The following is an 18791-nucleotide window of genomic DNA, read 5'->3' as shown; positions in this document are numbered from 1 at the left end:
TCTTCTGTTTCCTCCCTCCCCTGCTTGAATGCACGCATGTACACTCTCTCAAAAATAAATAAACATTAAAAAAAATCCACAACAACCCCAATTACATGGATCCAGGAACAGAAATACCTAGGGTAGAGTTACAAACTGTCTCTCCACTAGGCTCCAACAGTGTTAAGATCGACCTTGGAAGAAGCAGGCCTGAAGAAAGAGAACATAGGTGGTCATGATGGTAGCAGTGATGATAATGATGATAAATCCTTATATCACACTTTTACTGTGAATTCCTTGAGGTCAAGGGATACAGAATCCAAGTCCCCCCCCTTTTTTTTTTCACAAAAGAGGAAACCTAATCCTAAACAGGTTGGTGGTAAAACAGTGCCACCACACAAATCTTTGAATAAACAAGTAAAAGCAGTTGGAACTGAGATATAGGGGTTTACTAGATGGTGTGGACAGAAAATGAAACAGTGCGAATTGTTGAAAAGCCTAGGTTCATTCAATCTCAGACTTGTTGAATTTTCCTTTAAATATTTCTTAAATACTTTCTATGCTGCTATTATTATCCTGATCCAGACCGTCACCCCTACAAATAATCAACAGAGATAATCTAATCCAATGTGCTAATTTTACAGTGTAGGAAAGTGACTTGCTCTAGATCATGGTGTAACAGATGCATCTCCTTCCCTCTTTAAGAGCCATTTTCAACTTTTGCCTAAAGTAAGAATAGAATCCTGATCTATGGGCAAACACTTTGTTGCCCTAGTTTTCCCAGCTTCCTTTGCAGCTAAGATAGCATCATGAGTTGGATAGCAATACAACTTAGTTGAAATTTAGCTGGTAGAATATGGGAAAATTTTTGCTCTCTTAACATATAGGATAGATAAGACCTTTCTCTTCCTCTCCTTTTTTTCTGCCTTGAATGTAAACTTGATACCTAATGGAGTTATGGCAATCATATTGCAACCATGAGGAAATAGCCATGTGGGGGAAAGCCTGCATGATAAAGATGCAAAAATAGAAATAGCCCATGCTAAGGTTCTGTTCTGGAGTATGATAGAACTATTGAATAACTTCAGACTCTGTCAGAGAAAAAAATTAAATTGTTATATATGTTAAATATGTTATTAAAAAAAATTAAAGGTAGCCTCCAAAATCAGAAAAACAATGTATAGCCTTCACACCAGGGAGAAGAAGGTAGTGGGGAGATGGAAAGCTTTTGCTAATCTAACAGGAGCCAGGAAAGGAGGAAAGAAAGAAAAACAGAAGTATAAAAAGAAAACACAAATTAAGATAGTAGTTTATATCGGGACAGTTTACATCAGGACACAACCATTGTATATCAAACTACACTCATCAGTTAAAAGACCTAGATTATCAGAGTCAATATGATTTTGAGAACACATAGGAGATACACCTAAACAAAGACTCACAGAGAGATTAAAAATAAAGGGATACCAAAAAGTGTGACAAGCACATAGCAGAAAAAAGTTGGCATAGTTATATTAATATCAGATCAAAGAATTTAAGAGAATTTAGCCATTAATAAAAATAATGGTAGCAATGTCTTTTTTTTTTTTACCAGTTTTATTGAGATACAATTGACATGCAGCATTGTATAAGTTTAAGGTGGACAGCATAATACCTTGACTTCTATATATCGTGAAAGAATTACCACAATAAATTTAGTTAACATTCATCATCTCATATAGATACTAATAAAAGAGAAGAAGTATTTGTTTCTTGTGACAAGAACTCTTAGGATCTACTCTCTTAACAACTTGCAAATATACCATACGGCAGTGTTAAGTATAGTCATCATGTTGTACATTACATCTTCAGTACTTACTCATAACCGGAAGTTTGTACCTAACAATGTATCTTCTTTAAAGTAATGTTGAAATGAGTAAAAAAGTAAAGGGTAAAAATAATAATAATAATAATAATAATAATAACAGGTAAAAGAAAAAATAACTGTGTAGAGGCAACTGCTATTTGCATATTGGGTATTTTCTTTGAATATTTTCCTTTGCTTCTTTCCCTGACTGGAAGTGACTGTGTATATTTTTATATGCCATAGGAAATTGATATATGATAATTATAGAAAAATTTAGACAATGCTTAAAAGTAAAAAGGGGAAAATAAAAATTAGCATTATAACTAGAGATAATCCTATTACCATTTCATGTGTATCTTTCCAGAGATTTTGATGCGCATGTAGAAATACACATTTTTGTTTTAAAGAATGGTGTCATGATGGGGTTCCTGGGAGGCTCGTCGGTTAAGCACCTGACTCTCGATTTCAGGTCAGGTCACAATCTCATGGTTCAGGGGTTTGAGCCTCACATTGGGCTCTGGGCAGACAGTGCAAAGCCTTCTTGGGATTCTCTCTTTTCCTTTCTCTCTGCCCCTCCCCCATTGGTGTGTGTGTGTGCTCTCTCTCTCTCTCTCTCTCTCTCTCTGTCTCTTAAAAATAAATAAACATAGGGGCATTTGGGTGGTGCAGTCCGTTAAGCATCTGACTCTTGGTCTTGGCTCAGGTCACGATCTCACCGTTTATGAGTTTGAGCCCCACATCGGGCTCTGCGTTGATAGCGTGGGGCCTGCCTGGGATTCTGTCTCTCCTTCTCTCTGCCCCTCACCCCACCTTGTGCTCTCTCTCTCTCTCTCTCCAAATAAATAAATAAATAAATAAATAAATAAATAAATAAGTTTTTTAATAAAATACAAATAAAAGTAATAAATACATTAAAAAAATGGTGTCGTGATGTGTGCCCCCTTTTTTTGCCCAATGATATAATGTAAATGTCTTTTTATATCAAATATTCTTGTGTATCACTTTCATGCATATATATTATCCTTGTGTGACTTTACCCTATTTCTCAGTGCATATTTTCATAAAGTTGAAGCAATACTATGTATCATTTTCCATCTTGCTTTTCTCACTTCTATAAATTAAGCAACTTTGCATGTTACTAAGATTTCTTTCTAAAGATAAATTTGAATGATCAAATGATATTTTATAGCTGTGGGTAACTAAATTAGCTATTGCTCTCTTGTTGAATATATAAGTTGCTCACAACACTATAAGTTTCACTTACAGATATTGCAATAGTACTTATTTTTCAGAATAATTTTTTTAAATTTGTAGCTTTGAGGCATTGTATTATAAAAAGCTGGCACTCATATATGTAAACTAACAAGAACTTATAGTTTATCACACAAGTACTTCATTTCTTAGCTTGACCTAGTAAATCTTTAGCTTCATTGATTTTGGCTGCCATATAAGGAGATCCTCCCTTGCCTGGGTGATTTAAAAGCTTCATTCATTGATAAGCATCTCTTATTTTCCCTTTATTGGCAGTAGGGTTTACATCTAGTATTAATGCTGCTTCTCATTTTATCATTTTGGGTTCAAACCCACCTCTGTGATAGCCACCACTGAAGACAGATTTTGGTAGACTTTGAAAAACTTTTTTTTTTTTTGAGGCTCCATTTGGAGTTTCACGGCTTGTAAGAGAAAATGGCTTGCAGCTCCTGCAGCAGCAGTGGTCAGTCCAACTGCTACCATCGTACTGGCCGTGGCTCTGGTCTCCACCGAGAATGTGGTGCATCCGAACCCAAAGGTGGCAGCCACCAATTCCACGCCTCTCCAGAAGAATTTTTAATGACACTTGGATCCCCTAGATTTTCCCTCAAAGTTATTATAAATACAAGGAAGTCACCAGCAAGACATTAATTGAATGTCTAATTAACTATTAATATGTATGTAATTAGCATATTTGCCTTGGGTAAGTCAAATACATGAATTAATAATGAATAATGAATTTAATGCGCTGATTATATTCTCCATAGTGTCAGTCTTCTTAAGAACTCTATGCAGATAGGACATTTATTTCTCTTTTATAAGACCTGAGCAGCTTATTACAAGGTGCCACAGACTTTTCCAGTGTCTTACGTGTCTTTTTGGTATTTGATGGGTCAAATTTGTGATTTGACGTGAAGTCTTTGGTAACATGATTGTCCCATTACAACATTGTTTCTTCCTGAATCCCTGCCTCCCCAAGTCACAAGGACCAGCTGGGCTGGTGGGGAGATCTGTTGCCTGAAACTGTAAATGTCACTGGCATTGAGGGAGCAGGCTAAGCACACAGCTGAGCTGAGTGAGCTGCAGAAGAGCATTCTGGATCTTTGGACTGAGGGCGAGGGGCAGAGACAGATATTAGAAGTCAGAATTGTGCCAGGAATTGAAAAGCCAGACATAGAAGAGTGGAGAAAAAAGGTCTGGTGAAGAGTGTGCAGTCTGGGCCTGTCCACGTACCTGGTTGGAGGCTGTTCCCGCTGGTTTTATTGCACTTACCTCCCTATGGCACAAGAGGGTGCGTTCCCAGGGTCAGGAGAGGTGTCACCAACATGCCCGGCCCTGCCTCTTGAGCTTATAGTCTTCTTTAGGTTAAGTAGTGTCCCAGCTTCATGAAGGTGCATGTAGTAGTTCCTGTGGCTGCTGTAACAAATTACTACAAACCCAGTGGCTTAAAACAACACGAATTTGTTATCTTAGCATTCTGGAGATCAGAAGTCTGAAATGGGTCTCACTAGCCTAAAATCAGGGTGTTGGCAGAACAAGGGTTTCTTCTGAGGCTTTAGGGAAGAGTCTATTTCCATGCCTTGTCCATAAAAGATCAGTCTTCAGACTTAAACACATGTCTACAGGAAAACTTTGTTCGATTACTGCACAAAGGCCCCCAAGCCTGTACACAGAAGTTCCTTTTGAAAACTAAGCAGCCCTATGTAGGGCACATTCTGCAAAGTCTAGTTCAGATGTGGCCATGGAGACAAATGGATGAGAAGAACCACCCCACCCCGCATAGGACAAAATCTGGGATCATGGGGAGGAAGGGACAAGGGTTCAGGAGAGAGGTCTCCACTGCCCCCCGCCAACCCCCAGGCATCAAGAATACCAACTGCCAGATGGGATAACCTAGGCACTTATTTCTCTACCAGGTCAGGGAGTCTTTGCAATTACCCCTCTGCAGGGTCTGATGATTGCTGTGAATGAGAGGCTGCTGTTTTCTTCCCATTTTCCCTTTTTTCAAATAGATTGTGGAAGTTTGTGTGTATATTGGTTACCCCCTTCCTGCTCTGCAATTTATAACAGGAAGGTTGGAGGACAGATTTGTCTTTTTAGTTTATAGGCTATCAGACCATGAGAAATTATATGTGGATGTTACCAATAGGACTGAGAATTAGCCAGAGATTGTGAACTTTGAGCTGGAAGCAGAAACTGAATGGAACTTTGGTGGTTTCTCTCCCCAGAGAGGAAAAAAATGTGTGGGAATAAGGGTGTACATGGATATTTGGATGACTCAGGGGGGAAAATGGGCCAGAGACTGCTAGTTGCTTCCCAATATGTCTTCTCTTCCTTCTTCATATTAGAAGTCTTTAGCTTGGCACATGGCCACCCAGAAAGACAATATATTTCCCAGCCTTGCTTGTGGCGCAATTATTCATATGATTAAGTCCTGGGCAATAGGATCTGAGGGGGAGTGATGTTTGTGACTTCTGGGTTGCACTTTTTTTTTAAGTTTATTTATTTTATTTTGAGAGAGAGAGAGAAAGTGGGAGGAGGGGCAGAGAGAGAGGGAGAAAGAGAATCCTAAGTAGGCTCCATGCTGTCAGCACAGAGCCCAACTCAGGGCTCAATCTCAGAAACTGTGAGATCATGACCTGAGCCAAAATCAAGAGTGGGCTGCTTAACCAGCTGAGCCACCCAGGCACCCCCTGGGTCTCACTCTTAAAGGGAGTGGCATACTCCCTTCCTCTTTTCCTTCTTGCTGCTCAAAAGGTGATGATATTGAGCCACCTGAGATCATGGAGACCAAAAGAACACCATACAGATAATAGAGCAATGAAGTAGAAGGAACTTGGGTCCCTGACACTATGGAGTGATATACCAGACTTACATGAAAGAGAAAAATCCTTTCTCCTGTAGGCCAGTATTATTTTCAGTCTCTATTTGTGTGGCTGAAACTATATCTTAACTTTGACAAGCATGTTGAGTTTGAGGTACCACTGGGAAGGTTCTTATAAAAAGTATCAAACATACTTGAAAGTAGAAAGAATAGTATAATAATTTCACGCATGCTCACCTTTAGCTTCAACAACTACCATTTCATCTATCTTGTTTCAGCCCAACCCACACTTCCTCCTCTCTCCACGGGAGGACGTTGACACAAATCCCAAATGTCGTACCACTTCTTCCGTAACTATTTTAGCATGGATCTCTAAAAGATAAGGATTCTTTTTTTTTTTTTTTTAAAGAGTTTCAAGTGTTTTTTGAGTAAAAACATATTGAACGTACCTCTTTAACATTCAGGAGATAGCTCCTGGCCTGAAGGTACTGCTCTGAGAGGCATCTCTCACGTGGAAGATATTTAAGGCCTTGGCAGTGGCTGAGATAACCCAGGGAGAGTGGTCACCTGAGCTGAAAATAGAAAAATTACATCAGTTCAGATGAGCAAAGGTTTCTTTCACTGGTGTCTTGTAGTATAGGGAGTTATGGAAGACGGAGTAAATGCACATGTACAGGAAGCTTTTATGGACACTGTTTCCATTACCCCCAGATCCATTCCTCATCTTGATTTCTTTCATCAGCTCTAATCTCATTTCCTAGATGTTATTTGTGCAGGGTTGGTCATGTATTTTAGTCACAGCTGAGGAGACCCAAGGAATGTTTATAGGTTACTGATTGTTGCAATTTCTAGGAAAGCCTCTCAGTTTTTCAGGAACAACTGGCTTCTGCCTGGACGGTCTAGTGTGATGGAATGTGCTGGAACTGCTGCAGTCATTTTGTTATCATGAGAGGATTCTAGAATTACTGTAGAGACTCGGTGTAGAGACAGAGAAAGAAGGCAACACTGAGTGAAGACATGGAGAGAAACCTAGTCCTTAGTGACAAGGTTTGGACTGCAGGGTCAACCCTCTTTTAAAGCCATCACTCTGGACCTCTGAGTTACGTGAGTTAGGAGCTTAAAATTTGCCCACGTTGCTTAAATCATTTAAATCATTTTAAATGTTTAAATCATCTTAAATCATTTCAATCATTTTCCATTACTTGCAATACAAAGCATTCTTACTGATAAGAGCAGGCCAGGAGGTCAATGTTTCTCAAGACCTGGAGGAACCCTGATGCTGGTCATCTCAGTTTTAGCTGAGCAGGTGATATATTTGCATAAGAAAACGAACTAGATGCTGTCCTCCCCTGAACACATTTCTTTGGTGTTCATTAGCAGTAAACAAATATTGCTTTTTGGCAGATAGGTAAATTTCCTTCAAGCTTCTCTTAATGGCTTCTACAGGTACCCACCAGTTGGCTGGGGGTGGGCAGGGGACAGTGGTAATGGTGGTGCTTAAAGGTAGGAGTTAATAGCAGATGTGGAACCAGCTTCTGTGAAAGAATGTGTTCTGGGTAGAGAAATGCAGTGAGTTGTATATAAAATGTGCCTTGGGGGGCGCCTGGGTGGCTCAGTCAGCTGAGTGTCTGACTTCGGCTCAGGTCATGATCTCGTGGTTTGTGGGTTCGAGCCCCACGTCAGGCTCTGTGCTGGCAGCTCAGAGCCTGGAGCCTGCTTCGGATTCTGTGTCTCCTTCCCTCTCTGCCTCTCCCCCACTTGTGCTCTGTCTCTCAAAAATAAATAAATAAATAAATAAATAAATAAATAAATAAATAAATGTGAAAAAAAATGTGCCTTGGGGCGCCTGGGTGGCTCAGTCGGTTGGGCGGCCGACTTCGGCTCAGGTCATGATCTCGCGGTTTGTGAGTTCAAGCCCCGAGTCGGGCTCTGTGCTGATGGCTCGGAGCCTGGAGCCTGCTTTGAATTCTATGTCTCCCTCTCTCTCTGCCCCTCCCCCGTTCATGCTTTGTCTCTCTCTGTCTCAAAAATAAATAAACGTTAAAAAAAAATTTAAAAAAAATGTGCCTTGGTTATGAGACAGACCTAGTTATTCTCTGCAGAAGCACAGCATGGAGGTATTGCTTTAAGACTTACTTAATACATACGACCAGGTGGACAGGAGGATGTAAAATAATGTCTTTTCAAACCGTATTCTTCAGAACAGCAGCCAAACTGGTATGAATGGTTCTTACAGGTAGATATTTCTTTGCCATAATTTTGGAGGGAAAGGAGGGTAGATGGTGTTAATGGGAAGGTTAGAGCAGGATGAAATATTCCTTTCTGAATATTCCATCCTGAAGGGATGACTTCAACCTTCAAGGTTTTGTGTTGAAGTCATGGGGCCATCATCACCTAAATGTGGTTTCATTCTGCAGCTGACTCTTCAAGTTACCATTAAGCGAAGAGTGCTCAGTGGCCGATGATGCAGACGATTACTAAAGGCACCCCTAAATGATTTTTTTATATGTAGAAGGGGGAATCTTTTTTCCTTTTTCCTTTCCACTGAGGAAAAAAAAATGGCAGCCATGAAGACTATTTGCCAGAAAGAGTACTCACACTTTTTGACAAGCAATTTGCTTGGGAAATTAGCTGAGGTCATATATCTTTCATTAGGTAAATGGAAGACAGCACATGAATATTTCAAAAAAGCAAATTTTACCTTTTAAATTTAGCTCAGAGTACCATAGTTTGTTTAAACTTCATAGATAAGGACCTATAGAAATACAGGCTTATTTTCATTTTGAAGTACCCAGAACTGGAGTTTCAAGAAGCCAGAAGGGATTTATTATTTAACCATAAAGAATTTATAAATATTTGTGTTAGCAAATCAAGCATCTTCTTTGGAGTCTAGATTCCATGGTAATAGGATTAGTAACCAATGTTTGCCAATGTTGGGATGGGGAGAGACAGCTCTCTTAGAAAAAGCCAGCAAAGGGTCGCCTGGTGGTTCAGTCCATTATGCTTCCAACTTCAGCTCAGGTCATGGTCTGGTGGTTCACAAGTTGGAGCCCACCAGGCTCTGTGCCAACAGCTCAGAGTCTGGAGCCTGCTTCAGATTCTGTGTCTCGCTCTCTCTCTCTCTGCCCCTCCTCTGCTCATGCTCTGTCTCTCTCTCTCTCTCTCTCTCTGTCTCTCTCTCTCTCTCTCTCTCTCAAAAAATAAATAAGCATTAAAAAAAATTAAAAAGAAAAAAAAAGAAAGACAGCAAACTATCCCAAGTGGTAGGACTCCCGCAGATGAGAGTAGAGAGCCCCCTGCTGGCAAGAAAGGACAGAGACCAAAAGAGACGCATTCACCTAAAGGCTGTCAGAAATAATGAGGGGTGTCAAACTGAAGATTTAAGGTTGATGAGGCAGATCACATTTATTGCCATCCTTGGCAGGAGAATCTGGAATTTGCAGAGTTGGAGGCCCTTGGTCTGTCCTGAGAGACAGGTGTAAAGGTTTACCCACCTGGTACAAAGATTGATGACCTGAGTAGGAGTGAAGAGAATTAGGAAAGAAGTGCAACCAGCTGCTGAGTCATAAACAGGAGTTACAAGTGTTGGTCTCATTGGGATGAACGAATCAGCGTAGAAATGGCAATCCAGGTCTGAGGAGAAAAGTTTGCAACCATTTCTCCAGAACTGGAAGGAGTTTTTGAGATGGTAGTCTCTCAAAGTTCCTGGCCAGGAACCCAAGGTGAGTGTTCATTTATTATCCATCTTTCCAAAACACTCCCTCCCTTTCTCCAGCCCCTGGACTCATTTGTGAAAAAGCTTAGGAGCTCTGGCTTCATGATGAACCCCAGAGAGGTCACTATTTGAAATTGCTGCCTGCTGCTACTGGGGCCCCAAATTTCTGGATCCCTTAGGCATTCTATTTCCCTGAGGGCCGAGACTGGTTTTTAAAAAATCTTTTCAGCTCTGACCCTCCCTAATACAATGCCTGGCTCATAGTGGATGCTTAATCCATATTTGTGAAGTAAATGGATGAATCATTAAGCCAGGCCTGTGGGAGGTTTATAATCCGGTGATGTCTCCGAGGGGTAATTTACTTATATATTCATTTACTTCTACTTTATTTCTATTATGTCTTCTTTCACAAGGGGTTTGGAAAAGCTTATAAAAATACATATGATCAAATAGAAAATATAAATAATAAATAAAACCAGCATCATTAGAAACATGCATTAAGCAAATACAAGTCAGTGGAGTAGAATGAGTTATGCAGGCAATAGAGCTCCTTATAATTATCTGAGCCACAGATTCAGATTTGAGTTTTCCACTAAAAAATGAAGGCCAAAAATGACTCTCTTGACTACAAAGGCAAAAAATTCTAGCTTCTCAAGGTTTTCTTGGAACTTAGCTCTAAAATAAATTTCTGGTATGGAGCTTTATATCTGGGACATTGAGTGATATGATAAGTGGGTATCCTCAATGATATTCTTACAGAAAATTCTATAGGACTTTTCTTTTTTAATTTTTTTTCAATGTTTATTTTTGAGAGACAGAGATTGAGTAGAGAGAGGGTTTGTTTTGTTTTGACTCTCTCAAAACAAAACAAACAACAACAAAAAACTGAGGCATCTAACCAAAACTTTCAGACTGATGACTAGCTACCCTCTGCCCATGTCTATGGCTACTTAGCAAATGATCTTAAAACTTAGTGTTTTGAAACAACAATGGCCATTGTTATTATCTTTCATGGTTATGGGAGAGTTGACTGGGCTCAACTAGGCAGTTCTTGTTCAGCTTTTCTTGTGCAGTTACAGACAGTGACTTGGGCTGGGAATCATCTGAAGGCTCACTCACATGTCTGGTACCAGCTTGAGAAGACTTGATCAGCTGGGGGCTCGAACAGCTAGGCTCCTTGGGCAACTCTGTCTAGTTTCTGCACATGTTTTCTCCAGCAGCATGGGTCCAGGATAGCTGGACTTCTTACACAGTGGCTCATAAAGAGAGAGATGGAAAGAGAGAGGGAGGAAGAGAGAGAGAGAGAGAGAAAACGAGATGGAAGTCATATTACCTTTTTTGACCTAGCCTTGTAGGTCATGTACTGTCATTTCTACTACATTCTGTTCATTGAGGCATGCACAAAGATCTGCTCAGTTTCAAGAGGAGGGGATTTAGACCCCAGGAGACATTGCTAGGGGAGTGGCAGAGTTTGGAAGAGCATGTGGGACCAAAAATATTGTTGCAGCCATTTTTGTAAAATGTAATCTGCCACACCCTCTTCATTTCAAAGTCCACTAAGGGAGTACCTTTAACCAAGACAAGAATGTTCTTAAGGACCCCTTTCTGAGCCTTTAATAAGTGAATAAATTTTAAGTCTGAGTTTTTTTTTTAAATCATAGAATGTGGAAAAAGTGACTTAGCATGGAAGATTTTCAAAGAAGCTTTTACCAATCACTCATCACAGACATAGAAAAAACTGCATGAGGCTCTCATGGCAAGCTGAACATGAAAGCCATTCCTAGTTCATGTCTCTAGCAGGGAGGGAATGCAGCCAGATCGCCCAATGGTTTTCTATCATTCAAAGAGCAGATAAAAGGAAAGTGTGGGAACGGGGAAGAATATAGGCTTGCTTTAGGCCCTTCAATATAGTTATCTGGTTCGTCAGGAGATAGATCTGTCAGAAGACAAATACTGACTCTTGCTAAGATGTTAAAATGCAGCTTTTGTATAAAAACCAGTAACGAAGCAACATGGATGGAACTGGAGAGTGTGATGCTAAGTGAAATAAGCCATACAGAGAAAGACAGATACCATATGGTTTCACTCTTATGTGGATCCTGAGAAACGTAACAGAAACCCATGGGGGAGGGGAAGGAAAAAAAAAAAAAAAGAGGTTAGAGTGGGAGAGAGCCAAAGCATAAGAGACTGTTAAAAACTGAGAACAAACTGAGGGTTGATGGGGGGTGGGAGGGAGGGCAGGGTGGGTGATGGGTATTGAGGAGGGCACCTTTTGGGATGAGCACTGGGTGTTGTATGGAAACCAATTTGACAGTAAATTTCATATATTAAAAAAAAAATAAATAAATAAATTAAAAAAAAAAAAAAAACCAGTAACGAGGAATTAGTAATGTGTTCAGGAATCTTTCCCTAGAGTAAAGGAATAAAGCCAGAGGAGAGGTAAGCTAAAGACAAATGGGGGAAGAAAATCAACTCTATAATTCATTTATTTAAGTTTTAAAGTCATGCCCATTTAATTTCAAGAACCTGAAGTCTCCAACAGTATATTACATATATATTTTTATTGAAGTATAATTAACTTATACTAGTTTCAGGTGTGCAATATAATGACTCAACAATTCTATACATTACTTGGTCCTCATCACAATGAGTGTCCTCTTAATCCCCTTCACCTATTATATTATTTTTGATCATTTTTTCCATTAGGTGTAATAGTAGAGTATTTGTGTTTTCAACTGTTTTGAATCTAGTGTAAAATATAAATCCAGAAAACCTCAGTCTGACATATTTTAGGGAAGAAATAGGCATAAAGTTTAAATGGAATGTTTAACAAACAGATGGCTTTGTATTTTGGAGGAAGTAATTTAGAACAGGCTTTGCATAATTTTGATAGCACAGAGTCTTTACCTGCTGCTTTATTTAAATTAAGCCTTCTAGCCAAATGGAAAACATGAGGAGATGTTCCTGGGTACTAACCTTAGGAACTGTAAATTTCAGTGTAGTCTTAGGATGATACCAGCAGGAAGAAAGGGAGGCCTCCCAGTTATCAACTGAGATTTGTGCATGTTTGTGCTGACCATAAATAGTTATGTCTCCAGATCTAGCCTCTTTATTGGTCTGACAGCAAAAACTCAGGCCTCCCACAATGTTCATGAAATTGAATTTCAGGCACTGGTTTAAATTTGAAAAAATCCAATCCGATCCTTCTGCGGTCCTTCTGTACACCACTGCACCAACCCAAGTAACAATCAGAGGAATATTCACTAGAATTCTGAGCTCCCAGAGCTCCAACTCCATGAGCCAGCCTCCCAGGTGGATGTCCTGAGAGAGGGCTCCTGAAACCCTGCCTTTTTGGAGGCTCAGTGGGGAATGCTCATGAGATAGTGTAGGAAGACCAGGAACCTGTGTTCTCAGACTGCCCCTAGTGGACACGTTCATTGCTTACCCAACAGTTTCTTGGGAATAGAACACCCAGTGGGTTTTTTTTCTTGTAACTTTTATAGAGGGTAACACATATACACCGAAAGCACCAATCCTACGTTCACAGCTCGATGAATTATTGTACACGCATACACTTATGTCACCCCTACACAGATCAAGATGTAGAAAATTCCCATCACTTTCCTTCTTCCTTCTTCCCAGTTTGCACCCCTGAACCACCCGGAGGTAATCACTATTCTCATTTCTATTATTATTGACTAGTGTTGACTGTTCTTAAACTTTGTATTAGCGGAAGCATATAGTATGTATTCTCTCAAATTTGGCTTCTTTCAGTCAGTTTAATATTTACAAGATTCATCATGTTGTTGCATGTACAGAAGTCTGCTCTCTTTTTTTAATTGCTATGTAGTATTTTATTTCAAGCACATACCACAACTTACTTATCTATTCTTCTGTTGACTGGCATTGAGGTGTTTCCACTTTGGCTAATACAAACAAAGCTGTGATGGACATTCTTATGCACATTCTTTGTGGGCACAGGTACTCATTTCTCTTGAGGAAATTCCTAGAACTGGAATTGCTGTCTTTACTGGTTGGCAGTGTTTAGCTCTAGCAGAAACTATCAAATTGGCTTACGAAGTAGTTATAGCATTTTACACTCTCACCAGCCATGTATAAGGATCTCAGTTCTTCCACGTCCTTGCCATCATCATTTGGCGCTGTAAGTCCTCTTAATTTAGTCATTCTGGTTGGTGTCTGGTAGTATTTCGCAGTGGTTTCAAATTTGCACTTCCCTAATGAGTAATATTACTGAGCTCTTTTTCATATGCATATTGGACGTTTGGTTATCTTACTTTGTGAAATACCTGTTCGGGTTGTATGGTGACTTTTAGTTGCATTGTTCATTTTTTTCTTATTGATTTGTAGGAGTTATTTACATATTCTGAACATAAGTCTTCTGTCAGAAATACATATTGTGAATATCTTCTCCCAGTGTGTGATTTGTCTTTTTATTCTTTAAATGGAACCTCTTTTTTTAGTGTTTATTTATTATTTTTGAGAGAGCATCAGTGGTGGAGGCACAGAGAGAAAGGAGGACAGAGGATCTGAAGTGGGCTTTGTACTGATAGCAGTGAGCCTGATGCAGGGGTTGAACTCCCGAACTGTGAGATCATGACCTGATCATGATCAAGCCAAAGTCAGACACTCAAACCACTGAGCCATCCAGGTGCCCCTTAATGGTATCTTTTAATGAAGTACAATTTATCAAGTTTGGTTTTGTTTTTTGTTTTGTTTTGTTTTGTTTTGTAATAGTGCTTTTTAAGTCCTGGTTAAGAAACCTGTGCTTGTCCCTATGTCATTGTTTCAGTCGCATTTCAACCAGAGCAGCAGAACCACTAGGGAGATATAGATGAAGCAAGTTATTGTAAGGAACTGTCTTATGTGCTATGGGAACTTGCTGGGCAAGTTCAAATTCCATAGGTAGGCTGAAGCTGCTGTCCACAGGCAGAATTTCTTCTTCATTAGAGAAGTCTGAGCTGTGCTCTTTAAGGCCTTCCACTGATGGAATCAGGCTCACCCATATTATCTAGGATATCTCCCTTACTTAAGTCAACTGATTTTGAACTTTAATCACATCTATAAAATGCCAACATCTAGATTAGTGTCTTATTGTATGACTGGGGACTTTAGCTTAGTCAAGTTGACACATCAAAATGTCATCGTAGTCATTTACAGATTTTTCTGTGTTTTCTTCTAGAAGTCTTATTGCTTTACCTTTTTATTTAGTTGGATGATCCATCTTAGAGTAATTTTTGTGTGTGGTGTGAAACAGGGGTCAAAGCCAAATGGGGAATAGTTATGGGGCATCAGTATGTTCAGGGAAGATATGCTATGGTCCCGGCCCCAAGGGATGAATTGCAGATTGATCCAAGCCAATCATGGTAGTCCTGTGTCTCTTTCATTCATTCAGCAGATATTTATGGAGTCCTTGCTATGTACCAAACATATCCTCAGTTCTGAGAATGCAACAATGAATAAAATAGGTAAAGTTCCTGCTGTTGTGAAAATTTCCTTTACACGTAATTGATTAGAGTTAGGTATGTGACTGCATTCTAGGCAACAGTACCTGAAGAGATACATGCTGTAGACATGAGGGAAAGGTATTACTCCTTGATAAAAGGGAGACTTTCAGCGAAAACCTGCCTTGCGCACAGGAGGACGTGATATTTGGTATTGCAGCAGTCTTAGAGTAATACCCAGAGGATGACAGAGAAGCCAGCCCAGAGCCCTGACACCTTCAAGCTCCTTAAAAAAAAAAAAAAAAAAAAAAAATTATTTATTTATTTTGAGAGTGAGACAGAGAGCAAGAGGAAGAGGGGCAGAGAGAGTGAGAGAGAGAATCCCAAGCAGATGTTAGGGGGCTCGATCTCACGAACTGTGAGATCACGACCTAAGCTGAAATCAAGAGTTGGACACTTAACCGACAGAGCAACCCAGGTGTCCCTTCAAACTCCTTTATTGTCCAATTCTGGAATGACCCATGTCCAGGTTTCTAATGTGACATAATTAAATATTCTTATTGTTTAAGCCACACTTGGGCATTCTATCACTTGTAGCTATAGACACATATGTTTCTTGGCCTGGCACCACTGCTCTCTAACATTTGTGCCACAACTCACCTCAGTTCCTTTCATTATCCAGCTCTAGCTTTTTTTTTTTAATTTTTTTTTTAATGTTTATTTATTTCTGAGACAGAGAGAGACAGAGCATGAACGGGGGAGGGTCAGAGAGAGAGGGAGACACAGAGTCTGAAACAGGCTCCAGTCTCTGAGCTGTCAGCACAGAGCCCGACGCGGGGCTTGAACTCACGGACATGAGATCATGACCTGAGCCGAAGTCGGACGCTCAACCAACTGAGCCACCCAGGCACCCCCAGCTCTAGCCTTTTTAAAAAATTTTTATTTTTTTTTAAGCAATCTCTACACCCAACATGGGGCTTGAACTCACAACACCAAGATCAAAAAGTCCCGTGCTCTACCTGCTGAGACAGCAAGACACCCCTATCCAGCTTTAGCCTTAATTTTGCCTTCTACCTTAGACATTTATACTCAAACCTTCTCTAGCTCCCTTTCTAACTTGCTTTGGCCTTTAATGAAGAAAATTGATCCCTTCTGCTGAGGTCCCTATGGCCCAAAGTTTCCACCTCAACACTGTCTCCACCTCAGTTTCTCTGCCACAGCCAACCTCTTTTTCTAGTTTGACTTCCATTTCTCCAACCCTCACATATGCCAAGCCCCAGTTGCAGAGGTAGGCACTAGATTATGGTTATACGGTGTTTGAGCTATGGTTGGCGCATTTCCTGATGCAAAGCCACATGAAATATACTATGGAGGAACAGAAATAAAAGCCTTGCCCAGAAGCCAGACTTCAGAGACTGAAGTGGACATACAGCTGAGGTGAGAGAATACACTGCCCCAGAAAGCCAGAGAAATAGCTGCTCAATGGTTTCCAGTTGCTATGTGGCCTGACTATACTTCCCGCATTTAATTCCTTGGAAGTTCCTTGAATTCTCATAATGAAACTCTTTCCTTAAGCCACCTTGAAGCGGTTTCTGTTTCTTGCAAACAAATCACATAGACTATGGCTCTTACAGTCCCGAAAAGGGCCTTATTCTGTCAAGTGTACAATTCCCACTGGGAGAGAATATTAGCAAGTGTTCGGGAGTTAAGCCGGGTATCTGTTATGTACACCTCCAAGCTGCACCAGTAATACCTTCTACAGATTCGAGCCTAGGATTCTGAAATAGAGGAGAAATCCTTCCCTGGTCTTTTCTCAGGGTAGGTTCCTAAATTCCTAGAGTACCCTCTTTTGAGAAGACAGGGGAAGCATTTAACTCTTCTGTCTTAGTTTGGGTGATTCTTCCCCAAAGCAGAGCCTTGGACAAGGACTTGAGTTCAGGTAGTTCAATTGGAAGATGACTGAGGCAGGGATGAGGAGCAAGCAGAGAGTGTCACAGGGCAGGAGGAAAAAGTAAGTGGCTCATTAGTCACCTAAGTTACCACCAAGTGACTGGGGCTCGACTCCACTGGAAACTTTCTGAAAACCCGTGCAGTATGTTCCTTGGAATCCACCTGCTCTGCCCACCATTGGTACAGGTTTGTCCCCAGGGTGTTGATTCCCCTGTACTTTAGGGCTGTTTTGTGCAAGGGATAAAGCAACTCTTGTGGCTTCAGAAAAACCTCAGAGGCAGAATAGCTGGGGGTCCCAAGGGCACGCAGTGTGGGATACTGGCAGTGAGTGCGAGAACTGCTCAACTTTGGCTGAAATCAGAGCTGGGCCAAGGAGATGTACCCAAACCATCTTCTACAGTCTCTCCTTGGGGAGAAAGGTTTTATACTAGTATCATTAGACACGACTGTGGGTCCCCAGAAGCAGGAACCTTAGAGGTAAATATGGCTATCGCCTGTGACGGAACTGCTATCTGCCAACCAAAAATCCACACTCTCTTCTTCCTGGGTATTCTGCTGACCCATATTTCCCAGCCTCCCTTGCAGTTAGGTGTAGCCACCTGACCTGAGTTCCAACCAATGGAATGTGAGCAGAAGTAAGGTGCACCACCACCAGGCTGGCCCATAAACATCCTCCCGTGCATACTTGTCCATGTTCTTTTCCCTTCTGTTGGCTTGCTCTTGATTCTCAGGTGACCTTCGAAACCAGGTGCTGAAGATAGCAGAGCCTCTGCCAGCTGGGTCCCTGAATAACTGTGTGTAACACAGCATCTCTTTCTTCCCCTCCTCCCATTCTTTTGGGCTGCCTCACTTACCTGGAACTGCCTTGCTCTGAGAGAGAGAATAACCTCCCATGGTGTTGGGGCCATCATGCATTTGGGGATCAACTTATTACAGCAGCTAGCTTACCCTCACTAGTATATATACCACAACACCTTACCATTCCCCAGGCACAGGAATGATTCTTCAGGTGTCTCTGAACTACACTATTTATGAAAGATTTAAACGTTTAGGAAGATGATTATAAAACTGGTACACACACATACAAAAATTAAATGACTCCTGTCTCCCTTCTTGCCCCATTTCTAGCCCCACTTGGTTAGATAACCATTTTTAACTATTCATTCCTCTATTTTCCTGATTGTTACCTCTAAATAATCCCCTATGTCTGGTTTTACCAATGTTAAAAAATATTTAGTGGCATCCCACTATGAAAGATGAGTAGTTATCAAAGTCGTTTCTTTAACTTAGGAAAGTGAAAGTGTTCTAGGCAGAAGAAATAATGTGGTGGAGGGACCTCACACCTGCTTTGATTATAGGAAAGACAAGCAGCATGGTGATGTGGGACAAGCACAAACTTTGAACTCAAATTTGTGTAGAATTTAGCTTCTACTACCTATTTGCAAGATTAGGGGGTTGTCAAATGAAATGATGCATCTACAGGTGTTTTGCTCTGGGTTCATCTCTAGAAATATTTTCACATACCACCACACTCTATGGTAGGTGGCAATTAATGTTAGTGTCAAATCTTAAGAACAAAGTGTTCTGGAGGGTAACCTGTACGGAGTGCCTTGTACATCTATTACTACAATCAGATCTTTAGGTTACTGAATAAACAATTCCACTCAAGTCAGCACATCTTGCTCCGGCCAAAAGAGGGCAGTAAGAGACACAGAGTGCATTTGCCTTTAAAGCGAGGAGTCTTGCTTAGCAACCACGCCAAAG

The 18791-nt window shown here is 40.6% G+C and overlaps 1 pseudogene; it reads right to left on the bottom strand.

Moving 5' to 3' along the window:
• Positions 1-3218: 3218 nt before the first annotated feature.
• The window catches only part of LOC102954737, a 34203-nt pseudogene continuing 18630 nt past the window's right edge, over positions 3219-18791 (bottom strand).

Source organism: Panthera tigris, chromosome B4, assembly GCF_018350195.1.
Source record: "Panthera tigris isolate Pti1 chromosome B4, P.tigris_Pti1_mat1.1, whole genome shotgun sequence".
Lineage (NCBI taxonomy): Eukaryota > Metazoa > Chordata > Mammalia > Carnivora > Felidae > Panthera > Panthera tigris.
Note: the sequence above shows the minus strand (reverse complement) of the source record. Positions and strands in the feature narration are given on the sequence as shown.